At 35.0% G+C, this 21,191-nt stretch overlaps 1 protein-coding gene across 5 annotated transcripts in view; it reads right to left on the bottom strand.

Annotated features, from left to right (window-relative positions):
• LOC119837335 overlaps positions 1 to 21,191 on the bottom strand; it is a 99,820-nt gene that overhangs the window by 27,194 nt on the left and 51,435 nt on the right. The window lies entirely within an intron of this gene.

The raw sequence follows: 21,191 nt of genomic DNA, 5'->3' as shown, positions 1-21,191 counted from the left end.
CCCATGAAACCTGTAATGGACATCTTATTTGAAATGTTTTTAACGTTAAACATTACCAAATGAATATGTATCATGTCTAGCAGCTAATAACATCGAGAAGAACTCTCAACTTTTTTCTTACATTAATGCTGTAATAACAAAATCAAAATTAATATTCCATTTTCAACATACAAATTAATTTGTGAATGTGCATAAATTACACGCGTGGATTCCTAAACCAATAATAATCTACTTCTGTATGCGTACGATTAATATAATCAAACATAGTAACAAAATGAGATTTAAACATGTTTTTACGCGACTCCGGCTGTCTTCATAGGCTAGTATTAGCTATAACTCAATGAACCGGCTAAAGTTGTTTTGTCAGGAAACCTTTTTCACTAATAGAGGTATCTAAACTACTATTTTAATGAGGAAACATTTGTCTTATTGCATATATGTGTGAAAGTCTCTACACTAAAACTCTACTGCACCGATTTCAAAAATTCATTCACCATAAGTAAACTGCATTGCTACATTGATAGATATGTGAAAACAGACATTTTACACATTCTGATTTTGATGAAGCTTGCGGAGTGACCGTGACCGTTAGTAAATATAATAGTATACTATCAACGAATGCGGTCAAGCTGTTTCGGAGGAGTTTGCATACTGTGACATGAGAATTGTGTCTATGCACATTGTACATATTTTTATAATATCGATCGAAGATCTCACCGACCTACCGAGCAACTACCTTGCAAAATTCACTCAGTAATAGCACTCTACTGTTTATGGTTAACATAAACGACTATTACACGCGAGTAACAACATTCTACATGGAAATATCGTCATAATATTATACGAAATTGAAATAAAAGCTATTCGTGGTGCTTTCGGATTATAAGACTATGGTTATGACTTAATTCAACCACAATTACATTCAATGATAGCACTGTTTTTTTTTCTTTCTTCCTTTCAAAAGAACATAATATACAAAATACATAGAATATATAAGGCTAATGGTAGCTTAAGTGATTAGGACCTGGGGCTTCAATCAAAAAGTCAGGGCTTCGAGACCGGACCAGCGAGCATGAAATAAATTTATTTTACTATTTGTCTGCATTTCCATGTCACAATTATATTACCACATGAAAACATCGTGAATTACCCACACTTGGCCAGCGTGCTAATGCTATGTTCTGAACCCACAAAGAGGCCTATGTCCCTTTACAAATCTTATATAATTGTTCGTTGTATCGTTGCTTTAATATTGACAATAACCAATTATGATATTAATGACTAATGTGGACAAAGAGAAAAGTAAATACTCATTACATTTAATATCCCTAAACATGTCTGGCATTATGATAACGGTTATTAATAGTTTTTGTCGATAAAAATATTCTTAAAATACCCAAAGCTTTTACATCTGACCTTGTCATTATGTAACAGAATATGAGAATCGATGTAATGTATTTATAATTGTCCTCTATGAATATTATGTCTACAATAACATAAAAATTTATGATTGTTTGTAGCTAATGCTTTATTCTTTCTGCTTTCGCTAAACTTAATCATATGTATTAGGATATATTTATTGGTTTACTTGTTAATGGTATATGTGTATGTATATGGAACTGAAGAGTTACATTTCAATTCATAAAAGCAAGAACGCGTGTATGAGCTCCAATGTCAGGGAATAGCGAATAAATTTTGAACGACAATTCTAATCTAAAAATAACATCAAATAACAGTATTTGCATATTGCTGCATCTAGCACATATATACATCTTCAGCTATGCATCAAAATTCTCGATCGGCATCCCAAAAAAAATACAAAAACGAACTCTAAGCCCAAAGAGCACAGGTGACGAAATAGCGTATCAACATATACCCTACAAAAAACCATAGCGAGTGGGAAACACACACACACACACACACGCAGGTGTACTGCACACCCGTGTGCACTGTACACTTATACGTACAGACATAGTCCGGTTACGAACTAGTCAAACCACCGAAGACAGACGTCTAACGAGGTTTATTTCAAACGCGGAGCAACTTTTTACGAAGTGACTAACATTTAGTTACTTTTCCGAAGTTGGATAAAGTTAGACGTCGGACGAGGCTATATTTTAAAGCAGCCACTAGTCACAACTACCTACTTTGTATTTTGTGCTGGGCGTTGAGTTCCGACATCCGACACTATTTGCGAACTTGTAAACATTATCTTTGTGTTCCAAGTCATTGTACATCAAGGGCATAGTCACAGTTTGCCATAGAACCATGCATATAATAAATATTTTACGTCTAGATTGCCACAGCATTACATCACACACGCTACCAATTACGAATAGCGCAATAATTGGATGGATGTCAATATTCTGTTCATAATATAGCAATTAATTACTATCCGACTGGACACACAGAGGATGAGTCGTGTGATTGATGCGCCTGCGCCGCCAACTGCCACAAGCACCGTTAAGCGTGGCCGGCTTATAACTGGGCCGTGCGAAATTTCGATATGCGCCTCCTTTCTAATGAACAGTACTAATTTATTATGTAGAGAATACTTAATTCCGAAGGCATGATGTATCCTTGGAGAAATAGCTAGTACACCGAAGTTTCACTGATAGGTCGTCGTACATTTGATAGCTAGCGAAGACATCCTACTAATCCAATCCTATCCTACTAATATAATGGCAGCTGGTGGTTCGCCTGATGATAAGCGATCACCACCGCTCGCTCATGAACATTTGTAGAGATGGCTTTTGAGGAGTAATTGATAAGAAAAAGACATATGACGGCATAAAGAAAAGGGAGGGATGATATATAAGGATACGTGTATAGGTACACTACAAAATAATGAAACGTTTAAAAACTTAACAAGATATTCCCAAATTCGATAGTTATCACAGAGTCTAAAGGGACAAGATGTTTAATAAACACGTTTGTACGCTTGTAACCTCATTACATAAAAACGACGCAACCGATTTCGATAAACCATTAGCTCAATACAAGAGCGACACAATCGCAATGTGGATCTCGGCAATTTGTCTTCGTTAAGAGTAAAATTAGCCACTTTAATAGACATTTGGCAGCGCGACCTCACAAAGTCGTCTCATTACGGAGCACACTCGATGCGTTATAACAACGTGACATTATTATCGCGTATCAAACGACAAACGACCCGTATATAAACATCGCTGTTTACCTCGCTCACTCGCTGCGTAATTAACGAAAAAAAAAATTATTTGTTTGCAGAGAATTATTAGGCAAACGACATTCGCTTCGTTTCTTTGTTCCACGTTCAATTATATCAGTACATAAAAGAAAATATAAAACAAATACATGTTACCTACCTACAATTTAAAATTTAGTCGTCATCTAATAATTTTCAGAAAAGGCATTAACCTTTATTGAAAAATCACAAAGGACGTTTAAAAAGCGTCATTCTTTCAAAATAACTAAAAAGATTTCCATAATCGACCAGATCACAAAGTCTCGCTCTCACATTTCTTCGTTTATTGGCCCATAAACAACCAATCACATTGCAGCTAGACCACCACTTCCACAGACACACAACAATCACACAATTAGAGTAATGGCGACGAGGAGCGCCAAGCGTGCAAGTCTATGGTACGATGTTTGTGGCTATAAAAGGATTCGTCCAAGAATAGACAAAAGCACTCGTTGCCGCGCTGTTTAAAAATGTAGAAAGAGTCCGCCTTGCCTGAGGGTCGTTTAAAAATTTTATATCACACAACATCCATTCTACAAGCCCACTAGAAGCGTCTGAATAATATACACACAAGTGTGCAGTGAAATTTTCAATTGTCTTGAATCGTAGTAATATTTTCCTCGCTTATGTAATATGTTGATGTAATCTTTTTTATTGATACTAAAATTTACGGTGACCAATTTTCTCCAAGAGTTTATTGAAACAAAATAAGTTTCGTTCAAACTTCTGTTAATAATTTTAAACTTTGCTTTAATTGCATAGGTACACAAAAATAAACGTTTACTGAAACACGTCATATGTTTAAAGATCACGTTATGAAAACAAATTATAAAATGAAGGTCACGTCTACTTTTACAATGTAGTACATACATATAATCGTTAATTTATCTAATAAATAAATCAATACATAATATTACTAATGCAATGCCACATTATTCTCATAATGCAAATTGATATTCATCTATCTTTCAACCGATTACAAAAAATAAAGTACATTATCTTTATTTGTTAAAATCAATCGTCATCTGACTCACGCATATAACAATAACAAACAAGCAGATCCATAAAATTTTAATCCAGTCGTAAAAATGTAATTTAAACTACAGTAGAGACAAAAACATCTCCACCGTATAATTTTCGTGCACAATTACAAAGAGCCGTCTAGCCGTGCCTTGAAACATTAAGCCTATAGAGCCTGAATCTAGTTCAGGTCATCGCGAGAATCACGCCATCAACATCACGCAATATTGTTTATTTACGTGCTCAGCTAATCTCAATCAGAACACTAAAGAGTATTAAAATACAAACACTGTATCTATTTTATTAAAACCAGAAATTAAGAAGATAAATATTGTTAATTAAAATTAATAATAACCTGACGCGTGACGCGCGACCCTTTATGTGACACGAAATTCGAATCTCCTTCATATTGTGTCAAGAAATTAAAAATGTCCTGGTAACACATTTAGCACCGTAACTATATAAACTACGGCACCATATTTACGTCCCTGTAATATTATCAGTTTTCATATAGCGTTCTGGAATCTGCACATAATGATAAACACTACGAACAGCTAGTAATGAACGCACGCCTTTCAGCCGATACAGTGAACGGTTGACGCTAAAATTCGTATATAAACGTACGGACTTAAAAATTTCTCATTGCGCGATTGAGAAATCGAGTTCATCACGAGCTTTGAATATTGCGACATCTATTGTCGTGCTCGCGAAGCTGTACATTTCATCATATCTTTCATTTTGTTATGTATAAAAAATGTATCCATGTAATAAATATTAAACGTAATGTACATTAATTTAAGCACCACATGCACGTAAATATCAGTAAACTCGTACCGTCCAAAGTCAAGCACATAACTTCTGAAACATTTAAAGAAGTTAGAGCGGAGCCTGAAGGCTGTAACCGTAAAGTTTCTATATCAGGCGCTGTCGTAAATTCTGGGCTCTAAATAAGATAAGACTTGATCTTAGGTTGAACGTGGGATAGATTTCGCCATATCTAGATGCATATATAAACTATAAGACATGCCATTAGACCATAAGCGGGACTTGAAAAAGTATGATTAATACATTGATCGCCGTTTCTAACAGTTCTTTATCCAATCGATTAAAGATACAAAAAAAAATACTAGTTCCGTCTATGGAGGTGCAATCTGATGTGAGGTGCGAGGTATTTCCACCTCAGAGAAAAAAAATTTACAAAAAGTACCTACACACATAGCAATTAGTTTAAGAAAGATCAAGTGTTTTAAATTAAATCATTTTTTACCAATTACAAGTACAGGACACCTACAGGTTAATTAAAGCACCATGTTTTAAAAACTCGTAGGTACAATAGCCCTCAAACCAGTTGGTTCAATGTCTTGACACAGTTCACAAGTCTTACATCGTGCAAATACTTGCCTACAGACGGCAAAGAATTGTAGAAATTTCCATTTAATTCAACGGCTGCAGTTGTTACGGCTCGTGCGATTTCTGCTGGGAGTACAAAAAATACTTTTGGCCTTCCTTGCTAGGCACTGTCTTGGCAGCCGGTGACTTGGCCCGAGTCAGCTTTTCTATATCGCGTTGGGACTTTAAAATAAACAGCAGAGGGAAGATTACCCGCTTGGATGCTTTTTAACTGATAAGAATTATATTGTTTATCGGGCGCTCGCTTTCGTAAATATACTTTGGTCTCTTGGAAATTAGAATATTTTAATGACCCTTTTTAAAATCTTTTAATTGATAAATCACTTACGTTCCTCATTAAATATATTTTTTTTTATAATGGCATTTTAATCTATCTAATAAAATGGTATTTTAATCTAATAGTGGGATAAGAAATAGAAATGTAATTCATTATAGCGACATAGCGACAGTTCAATACAGCTATACTAGAAAACAAAAAAAAAATGTATCCATATTTATAGCAACATTACTACATCTTTATTACTACACAAGTTCGTACTTAACCTCAGCGGAGGCTGTATCGAACCAAATATATTTTTATTCCTATTATTTACCCCCACTTCTTTAATCTTGAGATGTCAAGTGGCTGTCACGAGTTCTCAAAGGGATCCTTCGAAGAGATCACCCGACCCCAAAAAATACGATAATTCAAACCTCGTTGTATGTGTTCTAAGAATTTTATATCATTTAAAGAATTGGTCTATTGCTAAGTTATATGTACGTATTGTCGTCTAATCATCATTAAATGATTTAAAATCTCATAATTTCTCGAGCAATACGTCTACTTTAGATCTATCTCACCTACACTAGCTGTTCGCCCCGGCTTCACTCGTGGTACATATATATGTATAGCCTATGTCACTCAGTGAAGTTGCAGCTTCCTAATGGTGAAAGAATTTTTGCTATCGCTCCAGTGGTTTTTGTTACAAACGTTACAAAAATTCCTCGTAAATATTAGGATAGATTAAAGTATCCACATCGCACTATCGAAAACACAACAACAGATCATACATGAAAAGGAAAATTGACACAATAATCGCGAACAAAACGGCAACCGGGCCGAACAATCGCAACTTTCGCGCGGGAGCCGAGCGGTGTTTTCGACATCGGCCCATTGTTCCAGCAATGAAATCTCGCGCGGCGTCAAATGCACTACTCACAATGCGCGTATTGTCTGTCTCCCGCGCTTGCGACCTGTGAATAGTATTGAAAGGTACCTACGCGATAATTGGTTTAATGAAAAAATATACCTGCCTAATGGGAGCACGAATATTTTTCAAATTTTGAAATGGAATCATTTTTAAACGGTGAAGAAAATGTTAATGAAATTGTATTGGTTTTAGTAAAATTAGCACATAATTGCAATATATGCATGTATTCATAGAAAATCATTAGTTCAAGTAGTAAAATTACAAATAACTCATTATCATAATACAACGTAAATATAACGTGCATTTATGAAACAAGTTACATAAGACATTGTCACATAAAGACTCGAATCAATTTCAATTAACAAGACCTCATAACAAACATCGAAACGAAACACTGCTAACGGCCACTCTTAATACAGCGTGTAAATACATAATGAACATCTATATCACTCTTAATGCATTCACCTATCATACATCTATTTTTATTTCGTATACATTTTAAATTAAGTTCATTTGAATACAAGACGAAGGGACTGAATGTGTAATTTGCAATGGCTCAGTTCGCCAACTTGTCGTTTCCGCAGCGACAACGTGACTAAATAAGGAAGTAATTAAATAATAAACTTCGCCATTAAGTTGAAAATAACAGTCGTTACGTCATCGAACATGTAAAACTTGTAAATATTATATTAATTATTATGTATTTTACAAATAGCTTGCATCGATTATTTTAATACATCGCTTGGAAATCTCATTGCCTCCATTTAAACTTCATTAATTTATGAATAACTAGCTGTTCGCTCCGGCTACGCCCGTGGTACCTATACAGCCTGTGTAACTTGGAGAAGTTTCAGCTTTCTAGAAATCGGTTCAGTAGTTTTTGCGTGAAAACGTTACTTACATACAGCAATATAAGTTTCCTCTTTATAATTTTAGTAATAATAATAACTTATATTGTTGTGATTATGTTAAGAAAGCGTTTAACGAACTGAGAACTTATTTGAATATAAGGGACGAACACAGAGGACGATTTTTATTTGTAATTTTCATTCATTCACTAATATTTTTGAATGTGTGTTACTCAGAAGAAATTGAAAGTTCCCAAGTCTCACTCAATTTTAACGAAATCTCGGACAAATCACAAGATTGTATTTCCAATAGATTGTTTAGGTAAATCTTACAAACAAAGTCGATATTTCGTTTTTTTTGGCAGTTTAATGGCTCATCACTGAAACTATTGAAATTGAATATCCCATCATAATATACAATACACATTCACCGACAAAGGTCGAAATTATCTATCATAGATAGCAAAAACAACGATTCATTATCAATTATCAAGCATTCCACCAACGTTTCGCGGCATAATTGTGTCCGTGAACAAGCGGCAATGTTTCAGAGTGATATTTATGAATACAATAATTGTATACATAGACCGTAATAACGACATAGACGGACGGACAGCCGGTGTCACTCGCAACTCGACAGCCTCCCGTGGTGCGTGTATATCGAACCTTCGAACTGGCGACGTAAATGAGAAAATACGTAAGCAAATCTGGTACAGATATTCAAATTGGATTGTTTGTGTTTATTCCGATAGATGGGAGGAAAATTTCAAAGTATGATTATTATTAAAGAAATACAACCGCATTCTTTGCGTAGCTTCATACAGTAGCTATATAAACACGAACAATTTTTTCGTAAATTTCTTCATATAGTGAGATAAAATTTTGACACGTATCTTAAGTCAAATGTAATAAAAAAAAATAGGACAATTTCAAACATCAAACAACTAACGACTAATCGAAACTCACTCGCTGACCAATCACGTCGACCACGAAACATCGACGTCATTATCCCCACCGCTCGCACTTTCCACCAGTAGAGCGACCCACATGTCACACCTAGCCATCTAGGTGTCGCCAAGAACTGGCTTGTATGTAAATTTGAAGGATCGTGTTATAATCTACATAATAACATCGTCTAGGTGTTCATTCATTGGCAATATTTTTATATTCTAATATAAATCGAATGCAAAAAATCTTTATTTCATTAAATATTCCGCGCTTAATTCCAGTTTAACATTTTATCAGTGAACAGTAGAACAACGTGTTGATTTTTTTTTTATACAAAGGAATAAATAGTTAATTCATATCAATGCTATGTACAAGTTCAGTGTATGAAAAATTATTAAATTGCAAAGTAGCTATAGTTAATTAAACGACAAAGCACTTAAGAAAAATAAATAGATAGTTTAAGGCACACCAGCAACATTCATTTTTTTTAAAACAACAAAGGCCGTTTAAATATTGGCTCTTTTTCGCTCACGCATAAAATAGATTACCACTCGCACGCACGCCTATGACAGTCAGGCAATTACCGGACTTGTGCTGTCACTCGCATTTAAATTTTATAACGTATACACCGTAGAATGTATCGTTAATGTTGAAAACGTCTTTGCCTAAGAAATCCTACTTCCTACTAATATTATATAATGCGACAGTTTGTAAGGATGTGTGTGTGTTTGTTGCTCTTTCACGCAAAACCTATAGAACCGATTGCAATGAAATTTGGTACGTAGACAGCTGGACAACTGGAATAACATATAGGCAACTTTTTATTCCGATATTCCTACGGGATACGGACTCACGCGGGTGAAACCGCGGGGCGCAGCTAGTACTTTATAATATTAAAAGATCCAGCAATAAACATGATACAAGAGCTATAAATAATTTTGAACGACACTGCCTCGTTATTGCTCATTTCTTATTCAAATAGTGCAACATTCACTTTTATACGAACGTTAAATATAATTGTACGACCTTAGAGTTCAAGTTTCAACTATCAAATGTGTCTAAACTTGTTTATATCGTTAAAAGTATTTACGTCTAACATTATAAATACCTCTGTTGTCTCGAATGTTCTCGGTACACGGGCTGTACTATAATTACCTGTAACAGAAAGGAAATATTGTTATGAGCATTAATTCAAAGTGGGTAATTAAAAGTACGATTGTGTCGTTTGAGACAGATGCATTTGAGAAGCGATAGAACAGAATTTGGTGTTCAACCTACCACCCGGGAAAGTCGGTACTATGTTAACGCCGTAACGAAGCGGCACCATGGGAAAGTATGTACCTTCTGGTTAATTAGTTGATTTTTATTTTTTATTTATTATTATAAAAACGTTTTAATACTGTATCGATATATAATAAAATATGTAAAAAGTGTAATTATGTTTCATATTGGTTGAGATAGTTCTTAGTACATTGTCATCAATATGGAAAAGGATGAAAGTATTTTAAATTTACAAAACTAAAAATAAAAATACTAATTAGTTCTTAGCTGTATTTCATTCTTATTCATAAAAGTACCTTATAATGTATTCAGTAAAATGTTAATTACATTTTATTTTTTAACATTAGATTGAATATTTTGTCCGATTATTTAACTTAAAACGACGCAATTGAATGATAAGAAACTTTTAATAATAATCAATAGGCGGCTTCTATGACATTCCGTACTTGAAACGTCAAATTTTTAATACAGCTCCCACCAAAATAGCGTCAGACAAACCGAGATAAAACAAAAAAATAGGCGTCATATTTCGCCATTCAACTTTAAAAAACTGAGCTGTCACACACGTTGGCCAATGCATTACATCAAATTTACACAACAATCAATTATAATGAGACGCGACTTTAAATCATATATATTTTTTTATCGCACAAACACATCGCATCGCGTTGTGTAACAACTTGTAATATATTTACACAACATAAAAAAAATTAATAAATCGTATACGTATCCTTTGACGCGTGAATAGATTTGAAATTGCAAAGCCATCGACCTCACGTTATAAATGCGAAAGTGCGGGACCGGATAATTTTGTCGACTAACTTGTTCAAATTGAAACGTATTCAGAATAAATATGGGAACAACTCCAATCTCAAAAAAATTAACAAATAAATAAAAGCATTTCTTCCTTTTTAATATTATGACACTATTCAGGGCTTTGAACTCAAATAGTAAAACGATACCCTAAATTGCTTGGATGACCCATTTTTTTTTTGCAATTGCTCTTCAGATTATTTGCATGAAGCCACTAAAGACACAAATCCGACTCGCACTTCACCGCTTATTCTATATTATACTCAACTCTTACTTAACTTATTATACTCAACACGCTAACCAAACACCACACTAGGTATATATCACTTAACAATGTGCATCGCGATACAGATAACTATGATCCCAATAATTCCCAACGAACACATACACATACATACATACATTATTATTCCACGTGCGGGAACCAAGGGCGCTAATCCATCACGCTGAGCCGAAGCTGTCTAGCCAGGTGATCACGATCTCACGATATTAACGCCTCGACATTTGCATGACAAAGTCTTCACATCCCACGCTTACCTGATTCAGCGATATCGCGCCGATTCCACGCAGTTCGCTTGTATTTTTAATGCGTGATGTACCATCACCAATTTGCGCTAAATATTTTAAAAGCTTATGTTCGTCGTAAGCATCCGCATCCGAGTATTTGAGTAAACACTTGAAAATTGCAATAAAGACATACATGGAAATGTCGAATATAATGCTTTTAACGAAACTTATATGGCATGAATGCTCTAAACAACCTAGCCACAACGAATTTAGAATGATGAAGAAGAACAAAAAGAATCATATGAAAAGAACGGATGATTCATTTCCATATCATCTCTCCAAATTATGCAACATAAAGAAACCCTAGATCTATCCATGAATTCCATTAAACTATTGATGTGCACATTCATAACACGCACGAAAACTACTACAAACACAATATAGATGCAAATACGTTAAGATCCAACATGAGTGTACTATATCGATTAATCTACTCATTCATCATTGTCGAACGCATTACAACAGTGTACATCCCCCCTCCCCCTTTCCTTCCAGCATGGTTATATCTGTCTTTTTCTGAGCGCACACTCGTCGATCGTAACTCTTAATGTCTCTCCATCGGACATTGTACTAATAACACATGGGAAGCGTTTATGCGCTGTTGATTCGTTTTTAAAACATCTTAAGATGACGTTCAGATGCACTATGAGATGCTTGACGTCATAAAGTTGTCAATTGTTATTTATATTACTTTTCGAGAGCTGTTATTAGATTCCTAAATTTTAGTAAAAACTAAGAAAACTCTACACGGTTGTTGTTGAATACTATTTCAATTACCTACGTTTAATTATTAATCTAACTGTTACAATTCTAAAAATTATGAAAAATTTTGCCATTACCATAAAAAAGTACCAGATATAATAAAAATATATAATGACCACCACTCCAAGACATCCTCTTTTTAAAATCATCGATATGGTGTTATAATGAAAGCGTTAATAGTTTCGACCGTAAGCTGTGTGAAGCGACATAAGGGCACGGCTCCAAAAACGGAAAGCCATAATTAAACGGGGAATAATTCCAACCTCCATACGTGGGCTGGCTCTGACTCACTTGCCGTTTTTGCTAACTCTAAACGAGCATTCAAGTTACGTCATTCGGGTAATTTAAAGTAAGGTGGGAGACTCGCACGCTGAGAACAAATTGGGATGCGCTCGAATTGGGGTAGTAATAATATCCTCTCGCAGAAATACTTACGATAAATTAGCCAGTGTATACACACTAGTAACAGGCTTTTCACCGTATCTTATCCTAAAATTTTAACCATTATAACTCTGGTCTAGTAAATCAGACCAATGCACTTTTCTTAACGTAATTTTTAGTTCAAGATTTAACTTATTATTCCTTCCAACAACCTTAGCCTTATAAACATAGTAACAACTATATACATAGGTAATATTTACTTTAAACATGATTTATAAGCGCATTAAGTAGGACATTGTCAATAATTCATCACATGAGACATAAAAAATGCCCCGAAGCTGGATGGAACCGGGTCTTCTCTCACTCGATGGCTCGAATGTGCTTGTGAAATAAAAATGTACTTGTAAAATAAATAGCGTTCGATGGAGAAACTTATAGTGGGCCATTAATACAGCTGTCAGTCAAGATGAGGCGGGTTATTTCTCAACAATGTCACTCATGCTTATGGTTTACATTAATCCTTAGATGCGACATTCTTTTGATTAATATGCTTTCGATTATAACCAATATACATTAAACTATTTTACCAAACAACTATAACGCCTTCAAATTGTTAGAACCAGACCAAATTTAAACGGGACCATACCGGGTGTACCATCTTTTAAATAAAAAAGTATCATAATAATCGTCGGAATCTCGGAGACAAAAAAGCGAAAAAAAATCGAAGAGTCGAATTGATAAGAGTCGAATTGATAAGCTCCTCCATCTTTCGAGTCGGTTGAAAACTAAACTAATGTATAAGCAGTGACTTAAAATTTTTCTATTATAACTTCAACATTATTCCTCAAGCTTCGTAAATATACACCAAAATATTATCATAAACTTTTAATGGAAACGACGAGAAAGATGTTCCAATAGCGTTTTCGGCCATCGATTTTACATAATCTTCCTTTACGTAAACAAACTCTTATAGACCTTTAAGATTAACAAGGTTTTAGGAAGTTTCACTTACATTTACAACATTAAGAGCAAATATATAGTAGTATAGAGTAAATACCTACACAAACTAAAATTAAAAATGAAGTCCCGTATCCCCTAGTGGGGTATGGGGGCAAATGATATACATCAGTTTCACTGATCGATTTTCTTTATGGACAAGTAGGCAATCAGACTTCTGTGTCCTGCCAGATGGAGACTTTTTTGTGAGCCTTCACCGGGAGTCGAACCTAGAACCTCTCGGTTCTACGCTCACGCGTTAACCACTGTATCAAGCAGGTGGTCCGAACAGAAAATAGGTAACCAAAAATAATAACCTGTTTTATTAGGTATTTACTATATGATACTTGACTCAAAGTAATTTAACATCTAAAAATAAAAGGGTAGAATGAAAAAAACACCGTGCCATATATTATTTTGATACTCGATACAGCCGGTGCGCTCTTTAACGATCGAAATGCTGCCAAGAATAGAATTGAGTCACGTAAGCATATTATATTGTATGACTTTTCGATAATGCCAACCTTATTGTTATTAACGTTCCATTTAAATTTCATCTTACCATTTATACTAGCTCATGCGCCAAGCGGCAAGCACATATTTATCTATATTACATGTATCTATCTGTAGGTAATTAGTATTTGATGACACACGAAATTGTGATTAATTTTTATTCATTGATGTGCACTTTATATTGTACAAGGTATGAAAAAAGAGTATCTCAATAGTTAAAGACGCATTCAATTTCTCAGAACTAGACTAAATTTATGAGAAAAAAGTTATGAGGTTAACATACACAAAAAAAATCGAACAGTCAAATTGAGAACATCCACCTTTTTTGAAGTCGGCTAAAACCGGATACAGTCAAACAAAGTCAGCCGTTCCATCTCGTCTAGAACAGCCACTCACATAGAACAACACATATATTCCATTTCGTCTCCCTAATGACGTCACACGCAGCACGAGCGAAGGAACAAGAAAAGCTGCAGCAATTTACAATACAACGCGACACGATCCGCCAGCGCCGATGAGTCACGGGGAAGCCCCGGTGACGTCATCCCTGCAAATCCCTTTCCGGAGCGGGTTAATCGCTCATAAACTGTACAGGCTAAGATAAAAAGAATATTGGACATCAAGTATTAATAGTTTTGATTTTTGATATGAAATTTGATTTCCCGTCAATATATATAATGTAATCAAAATGGTTTACTTTCTCTTCCTTATATTGAGTAGATTTTAACACTTCTTAACATTCAAGAATTTTTTTTTTCAATTCAGTATCTAGTTGAAAGACCGTATTTGAGTCTGTTTAGATATTAAAAAATGATCGTGAAATAAAAGGAGTTCAACATGCACAAAAACGATTCCTAAAAATAGAAACTCGTTAAACAATCACGATAAACTATATGTATTACATTGTCTCATCAAACCGAATTCAAGACTTGACTGTAAATAATGAAATAATAATACCTTTTACTGCGTGAGTGTAAAACGAAACTACTCAGTTAATTCCAATCAACTAAAAACTCATCACACAACCAAAGGCACTGAAACATTTTCCAAATTAATGACGTCACCTCCGAATCCCTTTCAGCTGCGGTGGATTTTCGCGTAAGCTCTTTTAAATTAAACGGGAAGCTATGTTTATTATTTTCGCCGGCGTAAAGCGTTAGTCTCTAAACGTGTGCAATTTAATTATGTAAAAACCTATTTAGAAAAATTGTGAGTCTGTGATATAATCGCTGCAATCAGCAGGTGAGTTTGCGTGGTTTGTATAATGCGATAATGCGTTTTTCTTTAAGCAGAAATTGGATACTGTTTTTAGTTTTCACTTCGTGGATGGGAGGCGCCCGAAAGAACTTTCTAAATTGGATTGCAGTTTACACAGTGAGAGCGGACACGTTGAAATAACAAAGGCTTCTCGACTACAAGACAAAATCATTATATCTATATTAATAGTGTCATAGATTGAACAGTATGTACAGGTCATTTCTACTTATGACAAGGAAAACACACCTTTAAAACTTCATCAAATCATATCAACCTAATGACGCATTTATGAAATTAATTTGGATTATTATCCGAAGGAAATTCGCACATAAATAGCATATAGCAGTCACAAACAAACCGGCTTCATTTATAGACCTCGGTTATATTAAACAAACGGGTTATTGTTGATATTATAAACGTAAATAATATACTCGAATGATAGCGATAACTGATATCGTTGTACGTCATTCGAGATAAACGCACACACCCGCCTCTTGTGTAGATATGCAGAATGATAATTAAGTATATTATAACATAAGTAGCGATCCGCCCCGGCCTCGTCCGTGCTACATGAACAGCCTACATATAGCACTCAGGAATCATGTAAAAGAATCCTTGTAATAGGTCTCGTAATTCCTGAGATAAAACGTTCAAACTATTAAGATTTATGTTATAAGTATAGAAAGATCTCTTATGCATCTTGATAGTTCAAAACAATTTATTTGTCTTAATGTACACAATTCCATGCTTCTTAAAATAAATACGAAATAAAAGAAACAAGAATATACTAAGAAATTCGTATAACTTGAACGCAAAACAACACGCTGATTATACAAAATATGTAAACAAAACTGTTGTGATTACTATTATAACTATAACAGAAACATATTTATTTAATTCATACATTGAAACACATATCTATATGAAAACTAAAAGACATCGGGGCCAGCGCAACCGACGAGTGCAATGAAATAAAATTGGATTAAATATTAGGCTTCTTATTGTAATTGGAAGGGTGCATAATCTTTGGCGGAACTAACTCGAATAATATAATATTTCTCTACTTTGTCACCGTTTTAATAGCTACAGGAAACCACTAAAGATACGTATGGTATCGAATGTTACGATAATTTTACCACAAATTTTGATATTTACGGTTTGCCGGTTACGTACCACGAAAACGAAAAAAACCGGAAACATCAAACTTAAATAGTGAGTTATTTACGAATATATTATGTAGCACTGTGAGAAACACTAATGATGCATACTAATTAGAACGTGTATGGCTGAATTATATTTGCTTTCACACTCTTGCTTTTAAAGGAGCGAAGTAAACAACGATAAAAATGCCACACTTCTGTTGTTTCGTTTAGAAATTTATTATCATCAACATGTAAAGAAAAAAACAGCAGAACGAACATGACAATACCACCTCATTACATGAATTAATCGTAATAATTACCCCATTCTTGCGCCCGCATCCCTGCAACTCATCAATACCTGACTGCTAGATAGCGATAGTCGGCGGCTTTGTTCGCGATTAGGAAACCGATATACCACCGTCATTATCGTCTAATTACGTACAGGAGAGTTTTGTTCACACACTCGTCTTTACGCACGTGCCTGTAATATAATATTTATTGATCGCTTTCATCAGTGTGCTGAATTTGTTAGGATGAATCTGTATTGAATTACTAATAGTTAACTAACTGAAACGATCAACACTCGATGAAAATATGTCATGTTTTATGGAACACTCACAAAATCAGCTGAATTTATGCAATTTTTAGGACAATATCTACAGTATTGTATAGTTAGTGTTATGATTTGCAATATAACTTTTCTTAAGAGATAATTCAAAGACCTTTTGAAAGTCTGCCAAAGTGGCAGGTGACGGCTAGAATTTCATACATTAAAATTATAAATGGGATACGAAAATCAATTTTCCGATTTACTGTTATACGGTAAGTTTTCGGAACCCGCATTATGTTGGTATTTCAATGTGGCTGGAATCAAGCCAGCTGCATAAACAACAATAACATCAACAACATACAATGTATATAGGGATTATAAACTAGATAAACATGTAGGTACCTAATATTTCCTTTTTTTAGAAAATAGGTTACCGACGGCCGTGTACCACTCCAAGTTCATAAATGGGACTAAATGCGACTATGTCCCTTTCAAATATAAAAGCAATCGTCCATCGGTCCATTGTTACCTATAGAGCAACAAGGCCAAACAAAATACAGTCGACTTCAGAACCTCCTTTATTTTTGGGAATTCGGTTGAAAAGACACTGTCACAGCTGTGTACGATATACAACAATCACTCTGTTATCTAAAAAAAATTGTTACGTATTAATTAGTATTTAACTCTACATTTATAGAATAAATATACACTTTAGCCCACCATTATTCACTTAACCAATGAAAGCACACAATGGTACTTACTTAATACATTAAATCATTCTTTACGTATGGTAATCATTGATAAAAGTAAAAAGCGGAGAGTGGCGTTAAATTTACATTCCCCAAGATTAACGACTCGGGCAGTTGACGCGCTCACGATTTAATATCCACTCGGTGACTTTTTGAAATGGGACGCCCGAGATGTATTTCGAAATGGGGGATGATTTGATAACTTTCTATCTGTATAAGGGCGTGTGTGTGCGTAGGGTGTATGTAAAGGTTCAAAATGCATGATAATTCTAATTTAGAGGAACATTATAATCACAATTTTGAATTGTTCGGAGGCATATGAGCTAAACATATATTCAGATTAGTCTACATAAAATTGAAGTTGTAAGTAATGATTTTATCTTAGTTACTAGCCGATTTTAGTTATGTTTCACCACCAAATACACTTTCATCAAGAGGTAAACAAACAAGGTATATAGAGCATAATACTTATATAAAATGTGTTTGTATCTGAACAACAATAATTTGAAATTAAGCTCAATAAATAAAGGTTGACAAAAATATCTTCCAATCTTCATTAAAAGCGCAATATCGTGAGTTGCAATTAGAAAGATGAAAACCCACGCAGGTATTCAATAAGAATGTTCAAGTATATCCAATTTTAGAGCACTTCGCAATTTCATTAGCCGCGATACGTAAAACTATTTTCGCTCTAGAGAGTGGCCTTCAAATATTATTAGCCTGTAAGTACATATTTGTGACATACTCACGCTCGGCATAACAAAAAAATCAAAGCGACGCGAAAACATTATGAAATTGACTTCATTTCGGACATTTCAAAATGACGCAATAGCTTTGTATTTTTAAACACCGAAAAACAAAACTATTTATCAACTAGTAAAATGCAAAAATATAAACAGGAACTGTCCGATTGATGGCTGAATAAATCTTGATAGAAATTGGAATACTACTTTCTGAAGTCTAATACAATCATTTAAAGTATTTTATATTATCTCAAGACATTAAAATCGTACTACGGTCGTGTTGCATCAACTATAGAGCTGCTCATTCACTACGTACTTCATGAAAAGAGTTTAGAAGTCCCAAAAAGATTCGAAACAAGCATAGGTACAGCAAAACATAGTTTCGCAACATCCCCGCACCCATTGCCATAGAGTGTTTCGACGGATCGCGGACACCTCCACAAAACCATATTGCATTATTACCCCGCGCAAAAACCATTACGGATGATTGATGACTCGTGTCGTTGAGATCGAAATGCGTAAGGAAATATCACTAGCCGCCGACGTCGGGTTCTCCTGCGTGATGGGAGAGCGGGTGGGTAATAAAGGCGGGCATCGTCTTCCTGGTTTTTATATAAAACATACCGTGGAATCCGCACATAGGTGAAGCTTTATAAATATATAGATTTTATTAAAGGTTCATGTTTTATATTGAAAGCATATGATTCGATTTATCCTCCATACATTCATTAAAAGCACTACGCTACTCTTAAAAGAATTGGAAATCACTCGATTGGAATAATCCTAACAATATTTCGATTTGAATACGTCCAATATCACACGCTATGAACAACAAACATGTTTATTATATAACCAAATGTTAAAGCAATGTTCCGCTTAAATACACGCGTAGTTTTTCCATAGGAAATCAATGCGGAATACAATTTTTGCAGGTGTATATTTATTACTTACACGTTAGTTGTTTTTGTTTCAAAACTGAAATTTTAAACTTATGTACCTACTAAGTGTGTATGTCAATAAACATTAAGACACAAAGCGTGACTTTAAATAAGAGGCTTATAGGTATTGTAGTAAGAATATCTTAATAAAATAATACGAACAAATAATATGAGTATATTTAAACCCACCATAGAACATCATGTTCAGAAATGGACGTACACGACATTTTCAACAAAACGGTTCTTTATAAAATATAATCGAATTTGATTAAAATGACTGTAATTTTATCCATTTAGATGTAATATTTTGATGTATATTCAATTGTGATATAATTAAATGTATAACTGGCAAAATTATAAACACATTCTTGTAACGGTTGCCCGCGAAGTAATGAAATGTCCAATCATCCAAGGAAATTGTATGCCACCGTATATACGCAAACAATTTCCTAGTGTGTGAAACACAAGGAAGGTTGCATAGAGGATTCAACATAGACTATAGACTATAGAGCTAAGGCAATTATGAAGATAATCATTTCACGCGCCAGTCTGTCACGTCGGTGGGACAAGCGTGATCGGCGATTGACACGGGACTGGCGGAGCACGCAAGGCGTGTGCTTCCACGCAGCCAGCGTTCAATAAAAATAATCAATGTTTTTTTAATATAAAAAAAATATTGTGGACATTGAACAATGTAGGTTCAGATTAAGATACAAAAAAAAATCGCACAAAAACCAAATAGTATTAGAGAATACCATGTACTTTTTATAAATAACAAACCCAAAGCGCAAATGCATAACATGACTATGAAATAGGCATATTTATCAAGGTTGCAAGACAATACCATTTCTAAATATTTTCAGGAAGGTGTGGGGGGACGGTGACTTCTTAAATCAGTGTTAAGTATCCCAGTGTGAAATAAATACAGGGCTATATAGGTCACTTTCCCCACACTGGAATTACTTCTGCTCAAGGCGTACAAAGTTAACATTCACTGACTAGAATTAAAGAGAAAACAGTTCAAACTAAGTACATACACTACTATCATTATTGAAACAGTAATCGCCAGATCAGTACATAAAGGCGCGATTCTCTTAGCAACGCCTTAGCCGGCTCCAACAACAATGCTGTACGTTAAACACGACGTTTACAATAATTGCATGTAATTGTTTCCTCTGAATAAACTTTCTCTTCGAATTTATTAACATTAAACCATCCCCATTGGCAGAGCGTTTGGCAAACGTCGCGCGCTTTCGCAACAAGACAACTAGCTTAGATATATGTATATGCAGTTTGTTACTACAATAAGATACTAATAGTAAGGTAGCCAACATGACTCACCGCCCGTTTTAAATTAACTAACATTACTAGACTTTAATAATAGAATGCGAGTAAAAAATATTTTTATGAGTCTAGTACATTGTATTTATTGAAAGTTTTTTATATAGAATATTCATTTTATCGGCTGGATGCAACATTTATAAGGAATTATGCAGGTATGCAGGTAACCGCCGGTCCCGTGTGGAGTTACTGGTCTCCCATCGGGCGCGTCCCCAGGTGGCGGATAGGGGAAGGCCCTCCAGATATGGGGGGTACCGGCTGGTAGCCGGCGCGGACCAAAACCAGCAAGGAGGGCGAGAGGACCATTAGGTCCTCCCGTAAGAGTTCTCGCAGAGGGCTTTGTAGGGTTCGTTTCGAACAGTGGCCGCCTAGGCGGCGGAGAATGGTGGTCGTTACGATCGCGGCGCGGCGGGCTCGACGGCAGGATTCTGTCGCCGGGTTAGGGGTTTCGGCCTCCCGTCGGGCAGCCTGTTACCCGTCGTAGTGTTGTTGATCATGTCTAGCAGCTACGACGGGCCA

This window comes from Zerene cesonia, chromosome 27 (assembly GCF_012273895.1).
Source record: "Zerene cesonia ecotype Mississippi chromosome 27, Zerene_cesonia_1.1, whole genome shotgun sequence".
Taxonomy (NCBI): domain Eukaryota; kingdom Metazoa; phylum Arthropoda; class Insecta; order Lepidoptera; family Pieridae; genus Zerene; species Zerene cesonia.
Note: the sequence above shows the minus strand (reverse complement) of the source record. Positions and strands in the feature narration are given on the sequence as shown.